This window comes from Palaemon carinicauda, chromosome 28 (genome assembly GCF_036898095.1).
Source record: "Palaemon carinicauda isolate YSFRI2023 chromosome 28, ASM3689809v2, whole genome shotgun sequence".
Classification (NCBI taxonomy): domain Eukaryota; kingdom Metazoa; phylum Arthropoda; class Malacostraca; order Decapoda; family Palaemonidae; genus Palaemon; species Palaemon carinicauda.
The window spans coordinates 47,134,047-47,154,006 of NC_090752.1; the positions used below are offsets into that span (position 1 = coordinate 47,134,047).

General features: G+C 46.3%; 1 protein-coding gene across 2 annotated transcripts in view; it reads left to right on the forward strand.

Annotated features, from left to right (window-relative positions):
• LOC137621560 (zinc finger protein 415-like) overlaps positions 1 to 19,960 on the forward strand; it is a 55,550-nt gene that overhangs the window by 30,435 nt on the left and 5,155 nt on the right. The window lies entirely within an intron of this gene.

Consider the following 19,960-nt stretch of genomic DNA (forward strand, 5'->3'; position numbering starts at 1 on the left):
TTCCTCCCACCTCCTCGTCTACAGCAGAGGCGGTATTTTGAGATCATGGGGGAGTCTAGCCTCGCTCTTCCCCTCCACCATTGGGTGGAAGAGCTTACTAGAGTAGTTCCACTTGAGAAGCTCTCCGCCCGGCAGGTGACATTCTCGACGTCGGAGATCCTGAGCCAGGAGAAGGTCGCGAAGTGTGCCATGCAGGCCACTTCGTGGCTGGATGTCTGGCTGGGTTCTCTGGGCATCTTATTGCGCTCCGAAGATCTGTCTAAGGAGAGCAGTAGGAAGGCCCTGGAGACCTTCCTCCTCTCGGGCACTCGCTCCATCGAGTTCTTGGCACACCAGGTTACCAACCTGTGGGCCAACTCGGTGCTGAAGCGTCGTGATGCGGTGACCGAGAAGATCCACCCGTGGATGTCTGCAGGCTCAGACACTCTCCATCCTTGGGGGAAGTTTGTTTGAGCCACAAGATATGGAACGCACAGCTGAGAGGTGGAGGAAGTCTAGCCAGGACTCCCTCCTCCAAAGGGCCCTTGCATCTCGGCCCTACAAGCCTCCAGCTCCGCAGCAACATAAGCAGCAGCCTCGCAGGACACCGAAGCAGGCGCTGGCAGCTAAGAAATTGGTGTCTAAGCCCCAGCCCTTTCCTGTCAAGGACAAGAGGGGCGGTAAGTCCTCCTCGGGAGGCAAGACTCCTAGAGGGAGCGGCCGCGGCCGTAAACGGTAGGAGTGGCAGTCCCCACGCATGTCCACCTGTGGGGGGATGCCTTCAAAGTTGCGTGCACAGGTGGCAGCAACATGGGGCCGATTCTTAGACGGTCTCCGTGATCGGCCAAGGTTATCGCGTCCCATTCACGACATCTCAACCTCTCCTGACAGCGAATCCAGTGTCGTTGAGCTCTTATGCCATGGGATCGGCAAAGGGGCTAGCCCTTCAGGCAGAAGTCGAGACCATGCTCAAGAAGGATGCTCTCCAGGAGGTCGTCGACGGCTCCCCAGGCTTCTTCAGTCGACTCTTTCTTGTAAAGAAGGCGTCTGGAGGCTGGAGACCTGTCATCGACCTCTCGGCTCTGAAGAAGTTTGTCAAGCAAACTCCGTTCAGCATGGAGACAGCGGACACGGTCAGACTTGTGGTGAGACCATAAGACTTCATGTGCACACTGGATCTGAAGGACGCGTACTTCCAGATCCCAATCCATCCGTCTTCCAGGAAGTACTTGAGATTCAGCCTAGACAGCAAGACCTACCAGTTTAAGGTGCTGTGCTTCGGTCTCTTCACAGCACCTCGGGTGTTCACCAGAGTGTTTACCCTGATTTCGTCTTGGGCGCACAGGAAAGGCATCCGTCTCCTCCGATATCTGGACGACTGGCAGACTCGGAGTCGACCCTTCTTCGACACCGAGACAGGCTCCTGGGACTTTGCCAAGATCTGGGGATCTTGGTAAATCTCGAAGTCCTTTCTGCAGCCGTCCCAGCGACTGGTTTATCTAGGCATGTTATTAGACACCAATCTCAACAAAGCCTTTCCATCAGACGACAGGATAGCAAGGCTGAGGAGGGTGGCAGAACCCTTCCTCAGGCGGGAAGAGCTTCCAGCCCAATCGTGGTTGCGTCCTTTAGGTCACCTAGCCTCCCTGGCCCGTCTGGTTCCAAATGGCCGTCTCAGGATGACGTCCCTGCTATGGTGGCTCAAGTCCCGGTGGAGTCAAGGATCCAATTCCCCAGACTTTCTGGTCCCGGTAGGACCCTCGGAACAGGGTGACCTGTGGTGGTGGCTGGTCGACGAGAACCTGCGAAAGGGAGTGGATCTTCTCATCCCTCCCCCGAAATTGATGCTGTTTTCGGACGCGTCAAAAGAAGGGTGGGGGGCTCACATTCTGAGCCAGAGGACCTCAGGCCTTTGGTCAGAATCAGAAAAGTACCTGCACATCAACCTGCTAGAGATGAAGGCCGTATTCCTGGTTCTTCAACAGTTCCAACGGACCCTGGCGGGTCACTCTGTGGTGGTGATGAGCGACAACACCACGGTAGTGGCTTATATCAACAAGCAGGGAGGTACTTTTTCACATCAGCTATCCCATCTTGCAGTAGAGATTCTGAGGTGGACCGAAGTCCACTCGATAACACTACCAGCTCGCTTCATTCCTGGCAAGAGGAATGTGCTCGCCGACAGTCTGAGCAGGGCTTCGCAGATTGTGAGTACCGAGTGGTCTTTGGATCCTCAGATAGCCAACAAAGTCCTGACTTTGTGGGGTTCCCCGACCGTGGATCTGTTCGCGACAGCCTTGAATTTCAAGCTGCCCCTGTACTGCTCCCCAGTCCCAGACCCCAAGGCTCTCTGGCAAGATGCTTTCCAACAACGGTGGGACAACATCGACGTGTACGCCTTCCCACCGTTCTGTCTGATGAGAAGGGTGCTCAACAGGACCAGACTATCGGTCAACCTGTCTATGACTTTGATAGCTCCGCTATGGCATCACGCGGAATGGTTCCCGGACCTTCTGCAGCTCCTGACGGAGCTCCCGAGGGAGCTTCCCCCACGACACGAGCTACTCGGACAGCCACACTGCAACATCTTCCACAAAGCCGTAGCCTCGCTTCGGCTTCACGCCTGGAGACTATCCAGCGTCTCCTCACGGAGAGAGGCTTTTCGCAACAGGTTGCGGAGAGTATGTCTCGGCACCTGCGAAAGTCCTCGACGGGAGTCTACCAGGCGAAGTGGAGAGTCTTCTGTGGTTGGTGTCATGGGAGGGGTATCTCTCCACTCGATGCCACTAATCCAGCAATAGCGGAGTTTCTCGTTTATTTGCGGGAGGAAATGTGCCTTTCGGTCTCGGCGGTGAAAGGCTATCGCTCGGCCTTAAGCCTGGCTTTTAGGCTGAAAGGAGTGGACATTTCTTCCTCGCTGGAACACACTCTACTCATACGTAGCTATGAGCTTTCCTGCCCTCAGTCGGAAGTGAGACCTCCTCCATGGAACGTGGTTCGGGTTCTCAGGGCTCTGAAGAGACCTCCCTTCGAACCATTACGCCAGGTCGCTGATCGCCACCTGACTTGGAAGACGGCTTTCCTACTCGCGTTGGCCTCTGCCAAACGAGTTAGTGAACTTCAGGGTCTCTCGTACGACATCGCCCATTCAAGGGGATGGGGGGAGGTAACGTTCAGGGACGACCCTGAGTTTGTTGCCAAGACTCAGAATCCTTGAGTGTCGGACCCACGGTTCGACTCTTTCAGGGTCACGAGTCTCCGTTCTGTAACAAGCGACCCAGACCATCTGCTATTATGCCCAGTGAGGAGTCTGAGGCGTTACTTGAAGAGGACAGCTGCAGTTCGTCCTCGCGTGCAAGCATTGTTTGTTAGCACAGGCAGGACGAAGAGGAGGGTCACCAAGAACACTATCTCGGCTTGGATTCGAAGGGTCATCCATCACCCCTTGAATCCGGACCCTCCTCCGTCACGTCGCCCTAGGGCACACGACGTCAGGGGCATCGCTACGTCCCTGGCCTTCAAGAGAAACTTCTCTGTGACGCAGGTGCTTCAAGCTGGGGTCTGGAAGCGTCAAACGACCTTCACAGCCCACTACCTGTAGGACGTGACCCACAGGAGCCTCGATACATTTTTCTATCGGCCCCGTGGTGGCTGCAAAACAGCTGGTCTAACTTCAGGCTCCTTTATGGACAAGTAGCAGTAGGTTGAGGGCGTTGTTACCCGGTTTTAGTCTGCGTGAATGAAAGAGTTTGTCTGGCCCTTACTTCTTTCTTCATCCTCCCCTCTCTTGGGGAAAGCAGCATCCTGGTCTCCGCATAGCTGACCTCAACCTCTGCAGGTAAACCATGCTCCCTTGTGTTCCTAGTATTAAGCTTAATACTGTCGCGTCCCCCATATCCTGACGAGGTGGTATTGGGAACGTCCTAGCCTAGATTCCTATCTAAAGGTCTCAAGGTCAACTTCCTAGGACGAGTCGCGCTCTTTCCTCCACACACAACTTACGTAGGCCACACGTTCCTTGCTGAGCAAGGAACTTGTGAGGTGCAGGGACTCCTTTTCTCGAGTGCTACTCACTTGGAGTCGGAGTCCCCGGGTAAAGCCAAAGCCAGTAAGGCTGGGGACTTTCCACCCTTCCTAAGGGGTAAGTCACCCAATGTAAATAGCGTGGTTTGTATTTCGGTTACGGAACAAATGATAAATTCGGAGATAATTTGTATTTTTCCTAACCATACAAACCTTAGCTATTTACACATATTTGCCCGCCAGCCCTGTCCCCCAAGTCAAGTCCTACCTCTAAGTGAAGTGAGACAAATCACCGGTGTGTGGGGGGGAGGGGTAGCAAGCTACCCCTTCCCCTACCCCCGCTAATTAGCGCGGGGGTAGTTAACCCTCGTTAAAACCTATTGGCTCGTCAATTTCAGCTACGCCGAAAGTAAACCCAATGTAAATAGCTAAGGTTTGTATGGTTAGGAAAAATACAAATTATCTCCGAATTTGTAATATTATGATAAAGTAAATTGCAAGTAAATCCTTACATTATGAAAAATTAAATCACAAATAATTCCTTACCGTAAGGTTAAGCCAGAATCGGACCTTTGAGACATTATTTCTGTTATTTTTAGATTTTACATGAGTAATGATAGCCTTACATATGGAGAGCATTACCATCATAATCAATTGCCGACATAAATGAAATTACCCTAAATTTTGAAATAGATAGATGTACTTCCCGGAAGTTCACTCTTGGAGACGTCTTTACATGATGTGAGGTGGTCAAGTTGAAACTGAAGGCGAATGCGGAAAAAATTATAGCTGTTGTAGAACAACACCTGGGAACTTATTGAGAAGTACTTGTAAGCTGCCAATTGGTTTATAAACCACCTGACAGATTTGTCTCTGTAAATGCAGAGAAAGCTCCCCAAACTAATAGGAACTGAACGTGCGCAATAAGTCCCCTTCAGTCTCATGTAAACAATGGAGTTATAGTGAAAAACATAATTCACATTTTAATTGACCGGTACATAAGTTGTTATGCCCCAGCCCCTATTAAACATGTATAGAGAAAAATACCAAACTAGCCAGGACTCGTCCATTTTTTATAGCGAATTTCAGTTTCACTATTATATTATTACTTGTTAAGCTACAACCCTAGTTGGAAAAGCAGGATGCTTTAAGCCCAAGGGCTCCAACAGGGAAATTAGCCCAATGAGGAAAGGAAAAAAGGAAAAATAAAATATTTTAAGAATGACAACATCAAAATAAATATCGCTTATGTAAACTATAAAAACTTTTAACAAAACAAGAGGAAGAGACATTAAACAGAATAGTGTGCCCAAGTGTACCCTCAAGCAAGAGAACTCTAACCCAAGACATTGAAAGACCAGTACAGAGGCTATGTCACTACCCAAGACTAGAGAACAATAGTTTGATTTTGGAGTGTCCTTCTAGAAGAGCTGCTTACCATAGCTAAAGAGTTTCTTCTACCCTTACCGAGAGGAAAGTAGCCACTGAACAATTAGTGCTGAATTTAACCTCTTGGTGGAAGAAGAATTGTTTGGTAATCTCATCGTTGTCAGGTGTATGAGGACAGAGAAGAATCTTTAGAGAATAGGCCAGACTATTCGGTGTATGTGTAGGCAAAGGGAAAATGAACTGTAACCAGAGAGAAAGATCCAATGCAGTACTGTCTTGCCGGTCAAAAGACGCCATAACACACTAGTGGTAGTATCTCAACGTATTGTCTCAGGCAGAATCTCTACCTGATTTGATGGAGATAGGAAAACAAGATCTTCCAAAGAGGAAAAGGTCCCCATCATCCTCACCTTCATCTAAATCAGGTAAGTGCCCTACTGCTCTTGATCCTAAGGTTGACTTGTATAAAGATACTAGAAAGAAAGAAAAGAAGAGTGGTGGCCTAGTAAAGCCTTCCATCTCCAAGCCTTACATGGCTTCATCTGAAAAGTCCCAAAAGATAAATGTGACAAAGAAAAATAATAACAAAAGATAATGTCTATCATCCAGTGGAATTGCAGAGGTCTAAGTACTAGCATTGAGCAAATAAAAACTTTAACCAGGGACTCGAACACGAAGGTAATTTGTCTACAGGAAACCAAGATCAGTGACAAACCATTTAATCCTGGACTCGATTATCATTTTTGTAGATCCCCTCCTTAGCAAGCTGCAAGAGCTCAAGGTGGTACAGGTTTTATTATTCACAAATCTGTAAAATTTGAAACAATCCTACTCAATACACCACTACAGGCATGTGCAGTTAGAACTCATATCGGGAAAAAAATTACTTTATGCTCGCTATATATTGAACCATCCTTAGAACTTTTCCTCTTAGATCATGCTGGTAATCCAAGAAAGCTTAGACTTTCTGACCTCCAAGACCTGATCAATCCGCTTCCTGCCCCTTTTATTTTAATGGGTGATTTTAATGCAAAGCAAAAATTATGGGGTGGAAATGTGTGCGATAGATGGGGTAATCTTGTTGAAGAATTAATCGACAACAATGATGTAATACTAATGAATGATGATTCTCCAACTAGGTATGATGTATTCCACAACTCTACATCAGCCATTGATTTGTCAATCTGTTCCTCATCCATTCGATTGGACTACCTTTGGTCAGTAAATGAACACCTACATGGCAGTGACCATTGGCCAATAATGTTAAATTATGTCCATAATCTTCCTTCTCAGTGTCCACCAAAATGGAAGATAGACGAGGCAGACTGGACAGCTTATGAAAACTGTTCACACACCGATAAAGAGTATGATGAATTTACATTTCCAGTGCATGCCTATCAACATCTAGAAAATATTATTGATGATAATGCTAGCAAGTTTATACCTAAAACATGCGGTTTACCTCATCGCTCTGTAGTTCCTTGGTGGAGTAAAGAATGTGCCAACGCAAGAAAAGTGACCCGAACTTGCTTCAGAAGATACTTGAGAACAAACTATGTAGCAGATAGAATAGCGTACCTCGGAGCCTGTGCCAAACAAAAAAGAACTTTTAAAAATGCAAAGAGAGCATCTTGGAAGAAATATATATCTAATATTAATACCAAAACTCCTTCAAAGGAAATATGGGACAAAATTAGAAAACTTTCAAGGCAAATTCGTCCCTAAGCCTCTACCAATATTAAGGGAAAATAATAAATATATATCTGACCCCAAAGATGTAGCAGAGGTTCTTGCTAAGCACTTTGCCCATGTATAAAGTGCTGACAACTATTCCCCAGCAATTCAACAAATTAGAGCATCAACATCTGTTGTTCCTCCTGCTTCTTCAAATACTGAAGCTTTTATCCTGCCTTTTAGTATGGAGGAGATGCAAAATGCTATCTCTAGCTCTTCTTTAACTGCCCCAGATGAGGATGGCATCCGGTATGAAATGATATCACATCTTCCAGTGGATACCAAGGAATTTTTATTAGAAACCTTTAATGGTCTATGGGCTTCCCAAACATCTCCTGATTCCTGGCATACTTCAATTGTAATTCCAGGCCACAAGTCTGGTAAAGACCCAGAACTGCCATCTAGTTATAGGCCCATATCCTTAACCAGTTGCATATGCAAACTATTTGAGAGAATGATCAACAACAGACTTGTGTGGTATCTAGAATCAAAAAATCTTTTATCTAACAGACAGTTTGGTTTTAGGAAGAACTGAAGTACTCTAGACCCTTTGCTGATGTTATCAAGGGAAATTTCAAATGCCTTTTCTAACCAAAACCAGGTGGTGGGTGTCTTTTTTTTGACCTCGAAAAGGCATATGACACCACCTGGAGGGGTGGTATTTTAAAGCAATTGTCCTCGTGGGGTATAGGAGGACATGTGTTCTCTTTTCTTGAAGAATTTTTATCAAACCGCTCAATTAAAGTGAGAGTAGGGTTGGAACTATCTTCATCCTTCATGCAAGAAGAAGGTGTCCCCCAAGGTAGCGTATTGAGTGTGACCTTGTTTGCTGTTGCTATTAATAGTCTCATAAGTCACATACCTCCTGGCATACAAGGATCACTATTTGTCGATGATTTTGCAATTTATTGTAGTGGATCATCTGCACTACAAGCATGCCAAAATCTTCTAATTGCAATAAATGCTGCTTCCGCATGGGCAAATTCGCGTGGATTCATGTTTTCTCCTCGGAAGACCAAAGCCATTCGCTTTACTCTTACTTGTAAAAGGGAAGAGATCCCCACCCTTTTCTTAAATGATTGTATTTTGCCATATGACGATAATGTCAAGTTTCTTGGAGTCATTTTCGACAAGAAAATGACATTTGGTCCCCATATAAATGACCTATCTGTCAGGGTTAAGAAGTCGCTGAACATTCTGAAAGTGGTATCGCATTTTGATTTGGGTGCTGATAGAACAACTTTGCTTAGAATTTATACATCTTTGTGTCTGAGCAAGTTAGACTATGCATGCCAAATATATGGATCAGCTACAAAGACTTTACTTGGAAAACTTTATATTGTTCACAATGCTGGGCTTCGCATCTGCACAGGTGCTTACAGAACATCTCCCATTGACAGTCTCTATGTTGATTCTGGCATACCTCCCCTTTCCATTCGCAGAGAGGAGTTGAGTTTGAGGATTTTAGCTAGGTCCCTTGCTGTGAGAAACAATTCTAACTGTAAATATGTTAGGGCGCCTTTAGATCGGGCTCCTAACAGATCTAGAGTGCCTAAGCCTTTGGAAGTACAGCTGAAAAATGATGCTAGAGAAGTAGGCTTGTTAACAGCACAGATAGCAGAGGTAGGATATCCCAAGTCTCCTCCTTGGTGTAATCCACCTGTTAAAGTATGTTTTACGGCAGGAGGGAAAAATACCTTAACTAGTAGGGTAATGAAAAGTGAGTTTTTAAATCGTGCTGCTCAACATCATGGGAAACATGTTTTTACAGATAGCTCCAAATCAGCTGCAGGAGTTGGTAGTGCAGTTGTGGTGGGTGGGGGGGATATTGTTATTAGAAGGAAACTCCCATCCTCTTGTTCAATATTTACTGCTGAGCTGTACTCAATAATTCTCGCAGTCCAACATATTTTTAAAAATGGCAACCAAAATAGTTTTTATACAATTTTTATGGATTCCAATAGTGTTTTACTCTCATTAAAACAAATTATGCCAGGCCATCATCTAGTACAAGAGGTGCAGGACTGGTTAGTACTTCTGCAGTCTAGGAAGAGTATCAGTGTTCACTTCTGTTGGGTCCCTGCCCATGTTGGGGTGGATCGAATTGAACAAGTAGATAAGTCAGCAAAGGAAGCTTCAGGGCTAAGTAATCCATCCCCCTTGAGTATTCCTTACAAAGATCTTAAAAGTGAGATTCATCTTTACTGTAAAAATAAGTGGCAGGCTCGATGGTCTGAACTGACCACCAATACAAAATTGAAACAAATCCACCCATTGGTGGATAAATGGTCATCTTGTAATTCTACAAGTAGGAGGGATACCATAATTTTAACTAGGCTGCGTATTGGCCATACACATGCAATGCACAATTATTTAATGAAGAGTGGGGAAGGGAGACAGGCCCCTCATTGTAATACCTGTCAAGTGACAATGGATGTTAAACATATTTTAGTCGTTTGTCCTGTTTTTAATCTAAAGAGGAGGACACATTTACTCCAGGACAAACCTTTAAGAGATATACTGGGGGAAAACTGTAATACCCTGAACTTGAGAAAATTTATACAAAGTATTGGGTTATATTACGAGCTATAATTGATTTTATTAATTTATTTATTTATTTTACCCTTTTAATCCCTATTTATTTCACATCTAGATTTTATTGTATGAAAGTGTTGCGATTTGTATTAATGGTTAAAATGATACTAAATGGTGTGAGTATACAGATATGATTGAATGATTTTCGTTATATAGCGCTGAATGGCCTTTGATGCCCCAGTGCTTGGCTTAATGCCTAAATCCTATATTCAATTTTACTCAACGGGTGGCTGGTGCCTTGGTCAACCTACTTTTCTTGAAACTAGTAGTTAAAGTAACATATTTACCAGTGTTTTTATAGAACAACACGGGTAAAGCTTTACTAATAAAGAAATGGGGTTAGATTAGAAAAACTCCGGTTTTCTACGAAAATGATCTTTATTTCTGTTGCAAGTAAAAAGATATACAGTACTCTAATATATCCTATAGTAATGGGGCCACCCAGTGGTAACTGGGTGTTATTGGGTGGGAAAAATTTACTGGCGAATTGATTAATAATGGTAAAAATTTCATTGTTCCATAACTGGAATGCAAAGCACGCTATTTATTAGGGGTATTACTTTCGGCATAGCTGAAATGTCGAGCTATTAAAGTTAAGCGAGGGTTAACTACCCACACTGCTAGTTAGTGGGGGTTAGGGGAGGGTAGTTTGCTACTGCTCCCACTCACACACCTGTGATTTAGCTCACTTTGCTTCTGGCTCTGATGGTGAACGGACGTTGCCGGTCTTCATCCTTCTCCTTTATTTGACAGCCATTAATGTTTTTGCTTTTTCTTTTCCTAGTGTGGTTTTGTGAGTTGACTTCTGCAACCATGCACACCTGCCCTGGACTCACCGGTCGGTCCTGTGGAACATTTATGTCGGCGGTGGACAGATCCCCAAACCCTTTGACCCACCTGCAGAGGTCAACGGTGTGATAGTGATAAGTGTAGGGAGTGGTCTTCCTCCCAGTGGGAGAAGTTTAGGCGACGGCAGAAGAAGAAATCTAAGTTTGATATTTCTCCTTTGAAGGCTCCTTCGAAGGGAGGAAAACCCAAGGCCTCTTTTTCCGTCTCCCGACCCTCCTCCGAAGCTCCTACTCGTTCGGTCTCCTACAAAAGACCGTCGAGTAGTAGCGTAGACCAATTTAATGTTGGCCAACCCCGGTCCTCGAGAGATGGTGTTGCTTCTCCTAGCAAAGTGACCCCACCTCTCCCCCCGGGGGAGGCCTTGTCACTAACTCCTTTATTACAGGTTTGGTTGTCATTGGGGCTCTCGGGTCCCCCCCCCCTCCAAGGACGCATTGCTGCAGATTGTCCGCAAGGGTGCTACTGTACTGTGCAGCAGTCATCGTCGCTGTCAGAGGTAGATCTTCTAGCTCTTATGGACGTTGTGGTTTCAGAGGTGTCATCTATGATCTCATCCTCTGCCCCTCCAGACTCTCCAGCGGTTGCTGCCGACATAGTTTCCCCCATTCCTGATCATCCTTCGAGATTGAGACTAAGTCCAACGTCTGTGTCTCCTGCGAGTGTTTCTCTCCCTCGGGGAAGTTCATAGACTCCTCTATGGAGGACTGCTGTGGCGTACGGTCAGCTTGCTGATCCAACGGCCCCTTAGAGGTCGCCTTCGTCGGAAAGCTTGCGCTCCACTTTTCCTTAGAGGTCTCCCTTCACCATCGGTGAAAAGGCGCCTCTTTAGCTCTTCTGCTTCGTCGTCGCAGCCTTCACCTGCAGAGGTGCCTCCGCTGCAGTCATCTGGCCCTCGACCTTCGACCGTCACTGGACCTGCTACTAGTCCTCCGACTTCGGTCCAGGACCTCTCTGTAGATCGTTCGCGATCTCCATCGTTGGATGCTTACCCTCCCAAAAAGCACATCCCAGTTCCTGACCTACCACCCATCAGACCTGCCGACCTTCCATCACTGTTCCTGATCCCGGTAAAGCCTCTTGAGGCTCTACCGAAGTGCGCAGCTACGTGCCATCACCCTTCAGCTTGCCAACCTCCAGGACATCAGCGCTCACCAGCAGCTCATCAACACCAGCCTGCTTGTCAGCGCTCTGCAACGCTTCGGCGCTCCCCTTCACCTGCTCGCCCTTATAGACGGCAGCTGCAACATGCGCCTACACGCCAGCACTCTCCTGCCCACCCACGATCTCCTACGTGCCAGTGCTCTCTTACACATTTATGCGCCCACGATCTCCTGCGCGCCAGCGCTCTCTTGAATGTCAGCGAGCTCCAGCACGCATACGCCATCACGCGCACTCCAGCACTCTTCTGCGCGCCAGGTCTCCCGTACCAGGACATGCGCGCCCGCCGCTCACCGTGCCCAAGACGTGCCCACACATGGGCGCCAACACTCGCTAGCGCGCCACCACTCTTTGCGCGTGCAAGCCAACGCTCACCCATGCGCCTGCTCTCACCTGCGCTCCAACTTCTGCCTGCGCACACGTGTCAACACACTCCCGCGCACGTTTGTGTTGATTGCCTTGCCTTTGGGCAGCACGCAAATGCGCGTACACAGGAACTACTCCCGGCCAGGTTATCATCGCCTCATTCCTCTCCTCACAAACGCATTTCAGCGCACCCTTCTGGAAAGGGGAACTGGCTTCAGCAGAGGGGTTCAGGATCCTGAAATTGCCTTCTTCTAGGCGGACTCGCCTATTACGGTAACTACTCGTAGGGCACCTTTGGTCCCTTTCCCTTCAGGGGATCTGTCTGACAGTGCTTCGGTCAGTCGGCAGCTTTGGTTCAGTGCCCTAGTCAGAGCTGTAGCACAGGCATTCAATCCTGCCCTGTCTGGCTGCTCTTCAGAGCAGCCTAAAGCTCTAGACTCTCGACATGGAACCATGGCTTCCTCCACCCCATTGAAGAGGAAAAGAGATGTTTCCGATGCGGTCACTTCCTCGAGGGTGAAACCGACTCCGATCATGCCATCAAGGCTAGTCCCTCCGGTATCTCCTCAGGGATACTCTCCCACCTCTCCTTTACCAAGGGAGTCGCGTGAGGAAAGGCCCTCCTCTAATCCACAGTGGGTAGAAGCTTCCCTTCACGCTGAGAGTTCCCCACCATCAGAGATCAGGAGGGACACAACATCCAGGCCTTCGATGTTGGAGTCTTGCCTCCTTCCTCGGAAGCAAGACACTGCCAAAGTCCTCTACCATGACTAACAAGATGGAGACAGCCAGCCACTCGAGCGATGTCCGCGACACTCCCTGGGAAGAGCTCTCGGGGATGGAAGAAGGAGACTTCGCTGCAAATCCAATGTCAGGAGAGCAAAAAGAGCAGAACATGTATTCTGGCAGGTCCTGACTCTTAGTAGGGTTCTCAACGGGTTTTCTGACCCAGAGATACCCCTTCGGAAGGGCAAAGACACGGTCTTAGACCGTGTCTTCGGCACCCAGAAACCCTCAAAGACTGGTGCAGCCCTGTCCTGGTCTCAAGGGTTGAAGGGTGCCAGGGCTAAGATCGCCCAACAGCTCTCCGAGTTTGCCTCCTCCAACTGATCCGGCTCTACCAACAAGCTCCTCCCACCTCCTTGTGTACAACAGAGGAGGTACTTTAAGATCTTGGAGGAGCCCAGTCGAGCTCTTCCTCTTCACCACTCTCTGGAAGATCTAACTAAGGGGATCTCTCTTGAGACACTCCCCAACCGGCAGGTCTCTTTCTCGGCAGCCGAAGTCCTTAATCAGGAAAAGGTCACAAAGTATGCGCTGCAGGCTACTTCGTGGTTGGATATCTGGTTAGGTACCTTGGGAATCCTGGTACGAACCAAGGATTTCTCCAAGGAACGTACTAGGAAGGCTGTGGAGACCTTTCTTCTCTTAGGCACTCGCATGATAGTGTCTTGCCTACCAAGTTTCGAACTTGTGAGCAAACACTATCTTGAAACGTCGAGATGCGGTGTCTGAGAGATTCCACCATCAGGTCCCCAACGTCGAGGTAACTAGGCTGAGACATTCCTCTCTAGAGGGAGCCCACCTGTTTGAGCCTAAGGACGTGTTGCTGAGAGGTGGAGAAAATCTCATCAGGACTCACTCCTCCATAGGTCTTTGACATCCAAGCCCTATAAATCTCCAGCACCTCAACAGTCCTGTCCAACCAAGACTGTAACGACGAAAACAGCAGTGAAGACAGTGGTGTCTTATAAGCCCAGCAAAAAGTCCTCCTTGGGAGGAAAGAATCCTAGAAGGAGCAGTCGAGGCCGCAAACGCTAGGATAGGCACTCCCCCTGCGTTTCCACCAGTGGTGGGATGCCTACAAAGTTGCTCAGACAGGTGGAAGCAACTCGGGGCCGATTCCTGGACAATCTCCGTGATCCATCTAGGATATCGCATCCCGTTCATAACATCTCTCCCTCCCCTGACCAGGAATCCAGTGTCAATAGACTCCTTTGCTATGGGATCGGCAAAGGGGCAGGCCCTTCGGGCGGAAGTCCAGACCCTGTTGAAGAAGGGCACTCTCCAAGAGATCCTTGACGGGTCCCCAGGCTTCTTCAGTCGACTCTTTCGTGTAAGAAAGGTGTCTGGAGGCTGGAGACCAGTCATCAACCTCTCAGCCCTGAACAAGTTTGTCAAACAAACTCCGTTCAGCATGGAGATGGCTGAAACGGTCAGACTAGCGGTAAGACCTCAGGACTTCATGTGTACACAGGACCTAAAGGACACGTACTTCCAGATCCCAATCCATCAGTCTTCAAGGAAGTACTTTAGATTCAGCCTAGACAACAGGAAGTACCAGTTCAAGGTGCTGTGCCTCGGTCTTTCCACAGCAAGTTTTCACCAGTGTGTTTGCCCTATGTCTCCTCCGCTATCTGGACGACTGGCTAATCCTAGCAGACTGTGTCAACCCTTCTTCAACACCAAGACAAACTTCTGAGACTTTGCTGGCGATCATAGTAAATCTCGAGAAGTCATCCCTGCTTCCTACACAGAGACTGGTATACCTAGGCATGATTATAGACACCAATCTCCACAAAGCCTTCCCATCAGACGACAGGATAACAAGGCTGAGAAAGGTCGCGAAACCTTTTCTCAGACGAGAAGATCTTCTAGCCTCCTCGGTCACCTTTCATCACTGGCCTGTCTAGTTCCCAATGGTTGCCTCAGGATGAGATCCCTCCAGTGGCGACTCAAGTCCGGTGGGATCAGAATCGCGATTCCCCGGACATCCGGATCCCCATGGGATCAGCGAAACTGACGGACCTTGAGTGGTGGGTGGCAGACGAGAATCTACGAAAGGGAGTGGATCTTCTTGTCCTCCCCCTGGATTTGATGCTGTTCTCAGACTTCAAAAAAAAAAAAGGGTGGGAGCCCCATATGCTGCATCACACAACCTCGAGCTACTGGTCAAAGTCAGTAGAGTACCTCCACATAAATCTCCTGGAGATGAAAGCTATCTTTCTGGCCCATCAACAGTTCCAACAATTCTTGGCGGGCCACTCAGTGGTGGTGATAAGCGACACCACAGTAGTGGCTTACATCAACAAGCAAGGAGGTACTTTTTTGCAGCACCTATTCCATCTAGCAGTAGAGATACAGTGATACCTCTACATACGATCTTAATTCGTTCCAGAAACTGCTTCGTATGTTAAAACGATCGTATGTTGGAGCAAATATTCCCATAAGAATACATGGTTATTGATTTAATTCGTTCTTCAGCCTAAAAACCCATAATAAATCCTTAATAAATGGCTTCACATAATTACACATGACATTAATACAATAACTGTATAATAAATCCATATTACAAACCAAAATAAAGAATGATAATGAAATGATAAATAAAAAACGGGTTGTAATGTAACACTTTACCTTAGCGACAGGCCAGCGCAGGTGTAGGGACTTATATGCTGGAGGAGACGGAAGATCAGCGATGAGGTAGGGACGGTGACTTCGTACGATAACGTGTACGATAACTTAAACTAACTTACACTACTACGTGAACTTTAACTTAACTTAGCTTTTTTTTTTTTTTCATTTTTATTTTATATTTTTTTTTACATTTTTTCTTTTCTTATTTTTAATTTTCATCACTTTGACTCGATTCAGTCTTCCATTTCTTTGCTTCACTTTCTTTCTTTTCATCGTGATCACTAGACCGTTTTAAAGATTTTTTAAAGAAACTATCGAGTGAAAGTTGCTTTGTACGGCTTTTGAGGATTTTTCTAAAATGCGTTAAGCAAACATCATCGAACTGCGCAACAACACGGCAAACCTGAAGTTTCTGTGGGTGATGCTTGTCGATGAAATCAACAACGTGTTGACGATATGCCAACATCTGTTTTATTTCCGCCGTACCTAAGATTTCCCCTACCTCCTCGATCTCCTCTGACTCACTCAACTGCGCTTGGAACTCATCATGCTGCATGGCTTGCAGCTCCTCGAGTTCCTCGGTGGTGAGCTCTTTGTGATGCTCATCGATGAGTTCGGTGATGTCATCTTCATCCACCTCCAGATCCATGGACTTGCCAAGGGATACAATCTCTTCGACGTCTTCCTCGGCGGCAAGCACAGGTTCATTCTCGGGGCCAAAACCTTCGAAATCCCTGGGAGCAACAGCATCAGGCCAAAGCTTCTTCCAAGCGGAATTCAGGGTCCGACGAGTTACTCCCTCCCAAGCCTGATCAATAATCTTCAAGCAGTGCACGATATTGAAGTGGCTCCTCCAAAATGCACGCAAAGTTAAGTTGGTGCTTTGCGTGACATTAAAGCACTGCTTAAATAAGTGCTGGGTGTACAGCTTCTTAAAATTAGAGATGACTTGCTGGTCCATGGGCTGGAGGATAGGGGTGGTATTCGGTGGAAGATACAACACCTTGATGAATTTGTATTCGTCGATGATATCATCTTCGAGTCCTGGGGGGTGAGCGGGTGCATTGTCCAAACAAAGCAAGCACTTCAAAGGCAAATTCCTCTCCTGAAGATACTTCTTGACAGCAGGGCCGAAAACTACGTTTACCCATTCCACAAAGATATGCCAAGTAACCCAAGCCTTAGAATTAGAATGCCATAGAACATGTAGCAGGTCTTTATTAATTCTATGTGCTTTAAATGCCCTAGGGTTTTCGGAATGGTAAACTAACAAAGGCTTAATTTTGCAGTCCCCGCTGGCGTTGGCACAAAGTGCAAGAGTCAACCGATCCTTCATTGGCTTATGTCCAGGCATTTTCTTCTCTTCGGCGGTAATATACGTTCGACTAGGCATCTTTTTCCAAAACAGACTGGTTTCATCGTAGTAGAACACCTGCTGCTCTATGTAACCTTCCTCCGCCACGATGCTTTTGAAGTCTTTAGCAGCCTTGGTGTCCGAACTCGAAGCTTCTCCATGACGAACAACTGAATGAATCCCGGTCCATTTCCTAAATTTCTCGAACCAACCTCGAGACGCCTTGAACTCCTCCGTCATAGGATCGGCTGAATTCTCCCCCGCGTCACCCCGAGAGCGCGCCGCCTTCAAGTCACTGTAGATAGCGGTGGCCTTCTCACAAATGATCGTTTCCGTGATCTTATCGCCAACAATCTCCTTGTCTTTTATCCAGATAAACAAAAGGCAGTCCATCTCTTCCAGAGTAGGGCTACGACGTTTAGAAATAATCGTGATCCCCTTCGAAGGTTTCACTGCTTTAATGGCCGACTTCTGTTTTATGATCGTCGAGATCGTAGACATATTCCGTACACCTTGCTCATGCTTTTCTATGATTTCCTGCTTTAATTCTAATGAAAGCATAGACTTCCTCTTTTTCTCACCACTGCTACGACTTCCTGAACCGAAACTAAGCTTTTTAGGACCCATGATTACGGAACACAGAAAACAACACGTGAAAAGGTAAGATAAAAAACTGTTAAAACTGAGCGAATAAAGGACAACCACACGATGCGCACGCGATGAGAGGACTGAACAAGGTGACACTCGATTGGCGTCCCTCCGATGTGCTGCCGTCTAGCGGTGTCGACAACAAACGACGCTGGACGCTTTCGAGAAAATTCCACGGATAAGCGTATTGTTTATTTCGTATGTTGGAGCAACACTTTGTATGTTGAGAGAAATTTGGTTGAATTTTACTTCGTATGTTGGAAAATTCATATGTTAGGACAATCGTATGTAGAGGTTCCACTGTATTTAGGTGGGCCAAGATCCACTCAATACTACTATCGGCACGCTTCTTTCCGGACACAAGAAATGTGCTCGCCGACAACTTAGCAGAGCATCTCAGATAGTGAGTACCGAGTGGTCTTTGGATCATCTAGTAGCCAACAAAGTCCTGCCTTTGTGGAGTTCTCTGACAGTGGACCTCTTCGCAACGGCCCTGAACTTGAGGCTCCCGTTGTATTGTTCTCCAGTCCCAGACCCCAAGGCTCTCTGGCAAGATGCATTCCAATAACGGTGGAACAACATCGACGTTTATGCCTTTCCCCCGTTCTGTCTGATGAGGAGGGTACTCAACAAGGCCAGAACATCGGTCAACCTTTCAATGACACTCACAACTCCGCTATGGCATCACGCAGAGGGGTTTCTGGACCTTCTGCAACTCCTAACGGAGCCCCCAAGAGAACTCCCTCCTCGACACTATCTTCGCAAACAACCACATGCCAACATATTCCACAAAGCCATAGCTTCGCTACGACTTATGCCTGGAGACTATCCAGCATCTCCTCTCTCAGAGAGGATTTTCGCAACAAGTTGCGATCGGGATTTCTGGACACCTACAAAAGTCATCAGCAGCAGTCTACCAGGCAAAGTGGAAAGTCTTCTGTGGTTGGTGTTGTGGAAGGGGTATCTCTCCCCTCGATGCCACTATTCCAGCAATAGCGGAGTTCCTCATATATTTGGGTGAAGAAATGTGCCTGTCAGTCTCGGCGGTAAAAGGCTATCACTCGGCCTTAAGCCTCGCCTTTAGACTGAAAGGAATGGACATTTCTTCATCGCTAGAACTTTCCTTACTCATACGGAGTTATGAACTTACCTGTCCTCAGTCTGAAGTGAGACCTCCCCTATGGAACGTGGTTTGAGTTCTCAGGTCTCTTAAGAGACCTCCCTATGAACCATTACGCCAGGCAACAGATCGCTACCTAACTTGGAAGACTGTGTTCCTGCTAGGTTTGGCCTCGGCCAAACGAGTCGGTGAACTTCATACAACATCGCCCATTCAAGTGGATGGGGAGCGGTAACGTTCAGCTTTGTCCCTGAGTTTATTGCTAAGACTCAGAACCTGGGAGTAGTGGATCCACAATTCTACTCCTTCTGGATTTCAAGTCTTCGTTATGTTAAAGATGACCCTGTTCATCTCTTACTCTGCCCAGTGAGGAGTTTGAGGCTGTATCTTAACCCTGGATAGGTACGCTCCTCGGACACCCCTTTAAGGGTATACTCGGACGCGAACGACCCCGACGCCAAAAAAAATTCTTGAAAAATCAGTTTTTGCAGTAACCTCTTTTTTTCTTTTGCCAAAAAAAACTTCAATGAATGCTTAAAACAACTGTAAAGATAAATACTACTCATCTGCAGAAAAACTATTTATTATAAATATTTTAAAAAATTAAGTAGAAAAAAAAAAGACCTGACAAAAATTCATAAAAAAAAAGTTTATACATATATACACAAATCCTTTTACGAATTGATTCTTGAATGTTTAGGACACATCTTGATGTATTTTGGATGAAGTCAGACCCATGGAGGTGAAGATCTGAAATGAGAAAAAAAGGGTAACTTTTTTTGGCCAAAAAAATTTGTCCAAATTTCATGAAATTTTTTGGGTACCCAAATGAAATAGGAAGTGGCTAATTTTTTTAGGGAATAAACATATGTTATCCTAAAATAGAAATATGTAAAAAAATCTTCATTATTTTGTAAATTACATTTATATCAGGGGCCATATCTAAAGGTAATTTTTTGAGTACTTAGAAATTTCGTAAAAAAATATATATATATTTAATATATAATATGATATTTATGCAGGTAAAAATATACCAAAATATCACAAATTCTATAGGGAACAAGAATATATATAGATAGGGCAACTTACGCTTCGGATATGTCCACAAAATGGCCGCCAACCACACTGACTCAGACTCCCTAATCTGCCACTTGAAATGTAGGAAGGGTATGTCAATTTCAAGGTGTTATTTACTAATCTAATTATTATTGGATATGCATAAAAATTGTATGGTGGGTTGCTGGATAATTGTCGATTATTTTACGACTATAAAATTAAAATTCTGACCCAAAAAAAAATTTTTGAAGGGAAATAAAATCGAAAAAAAA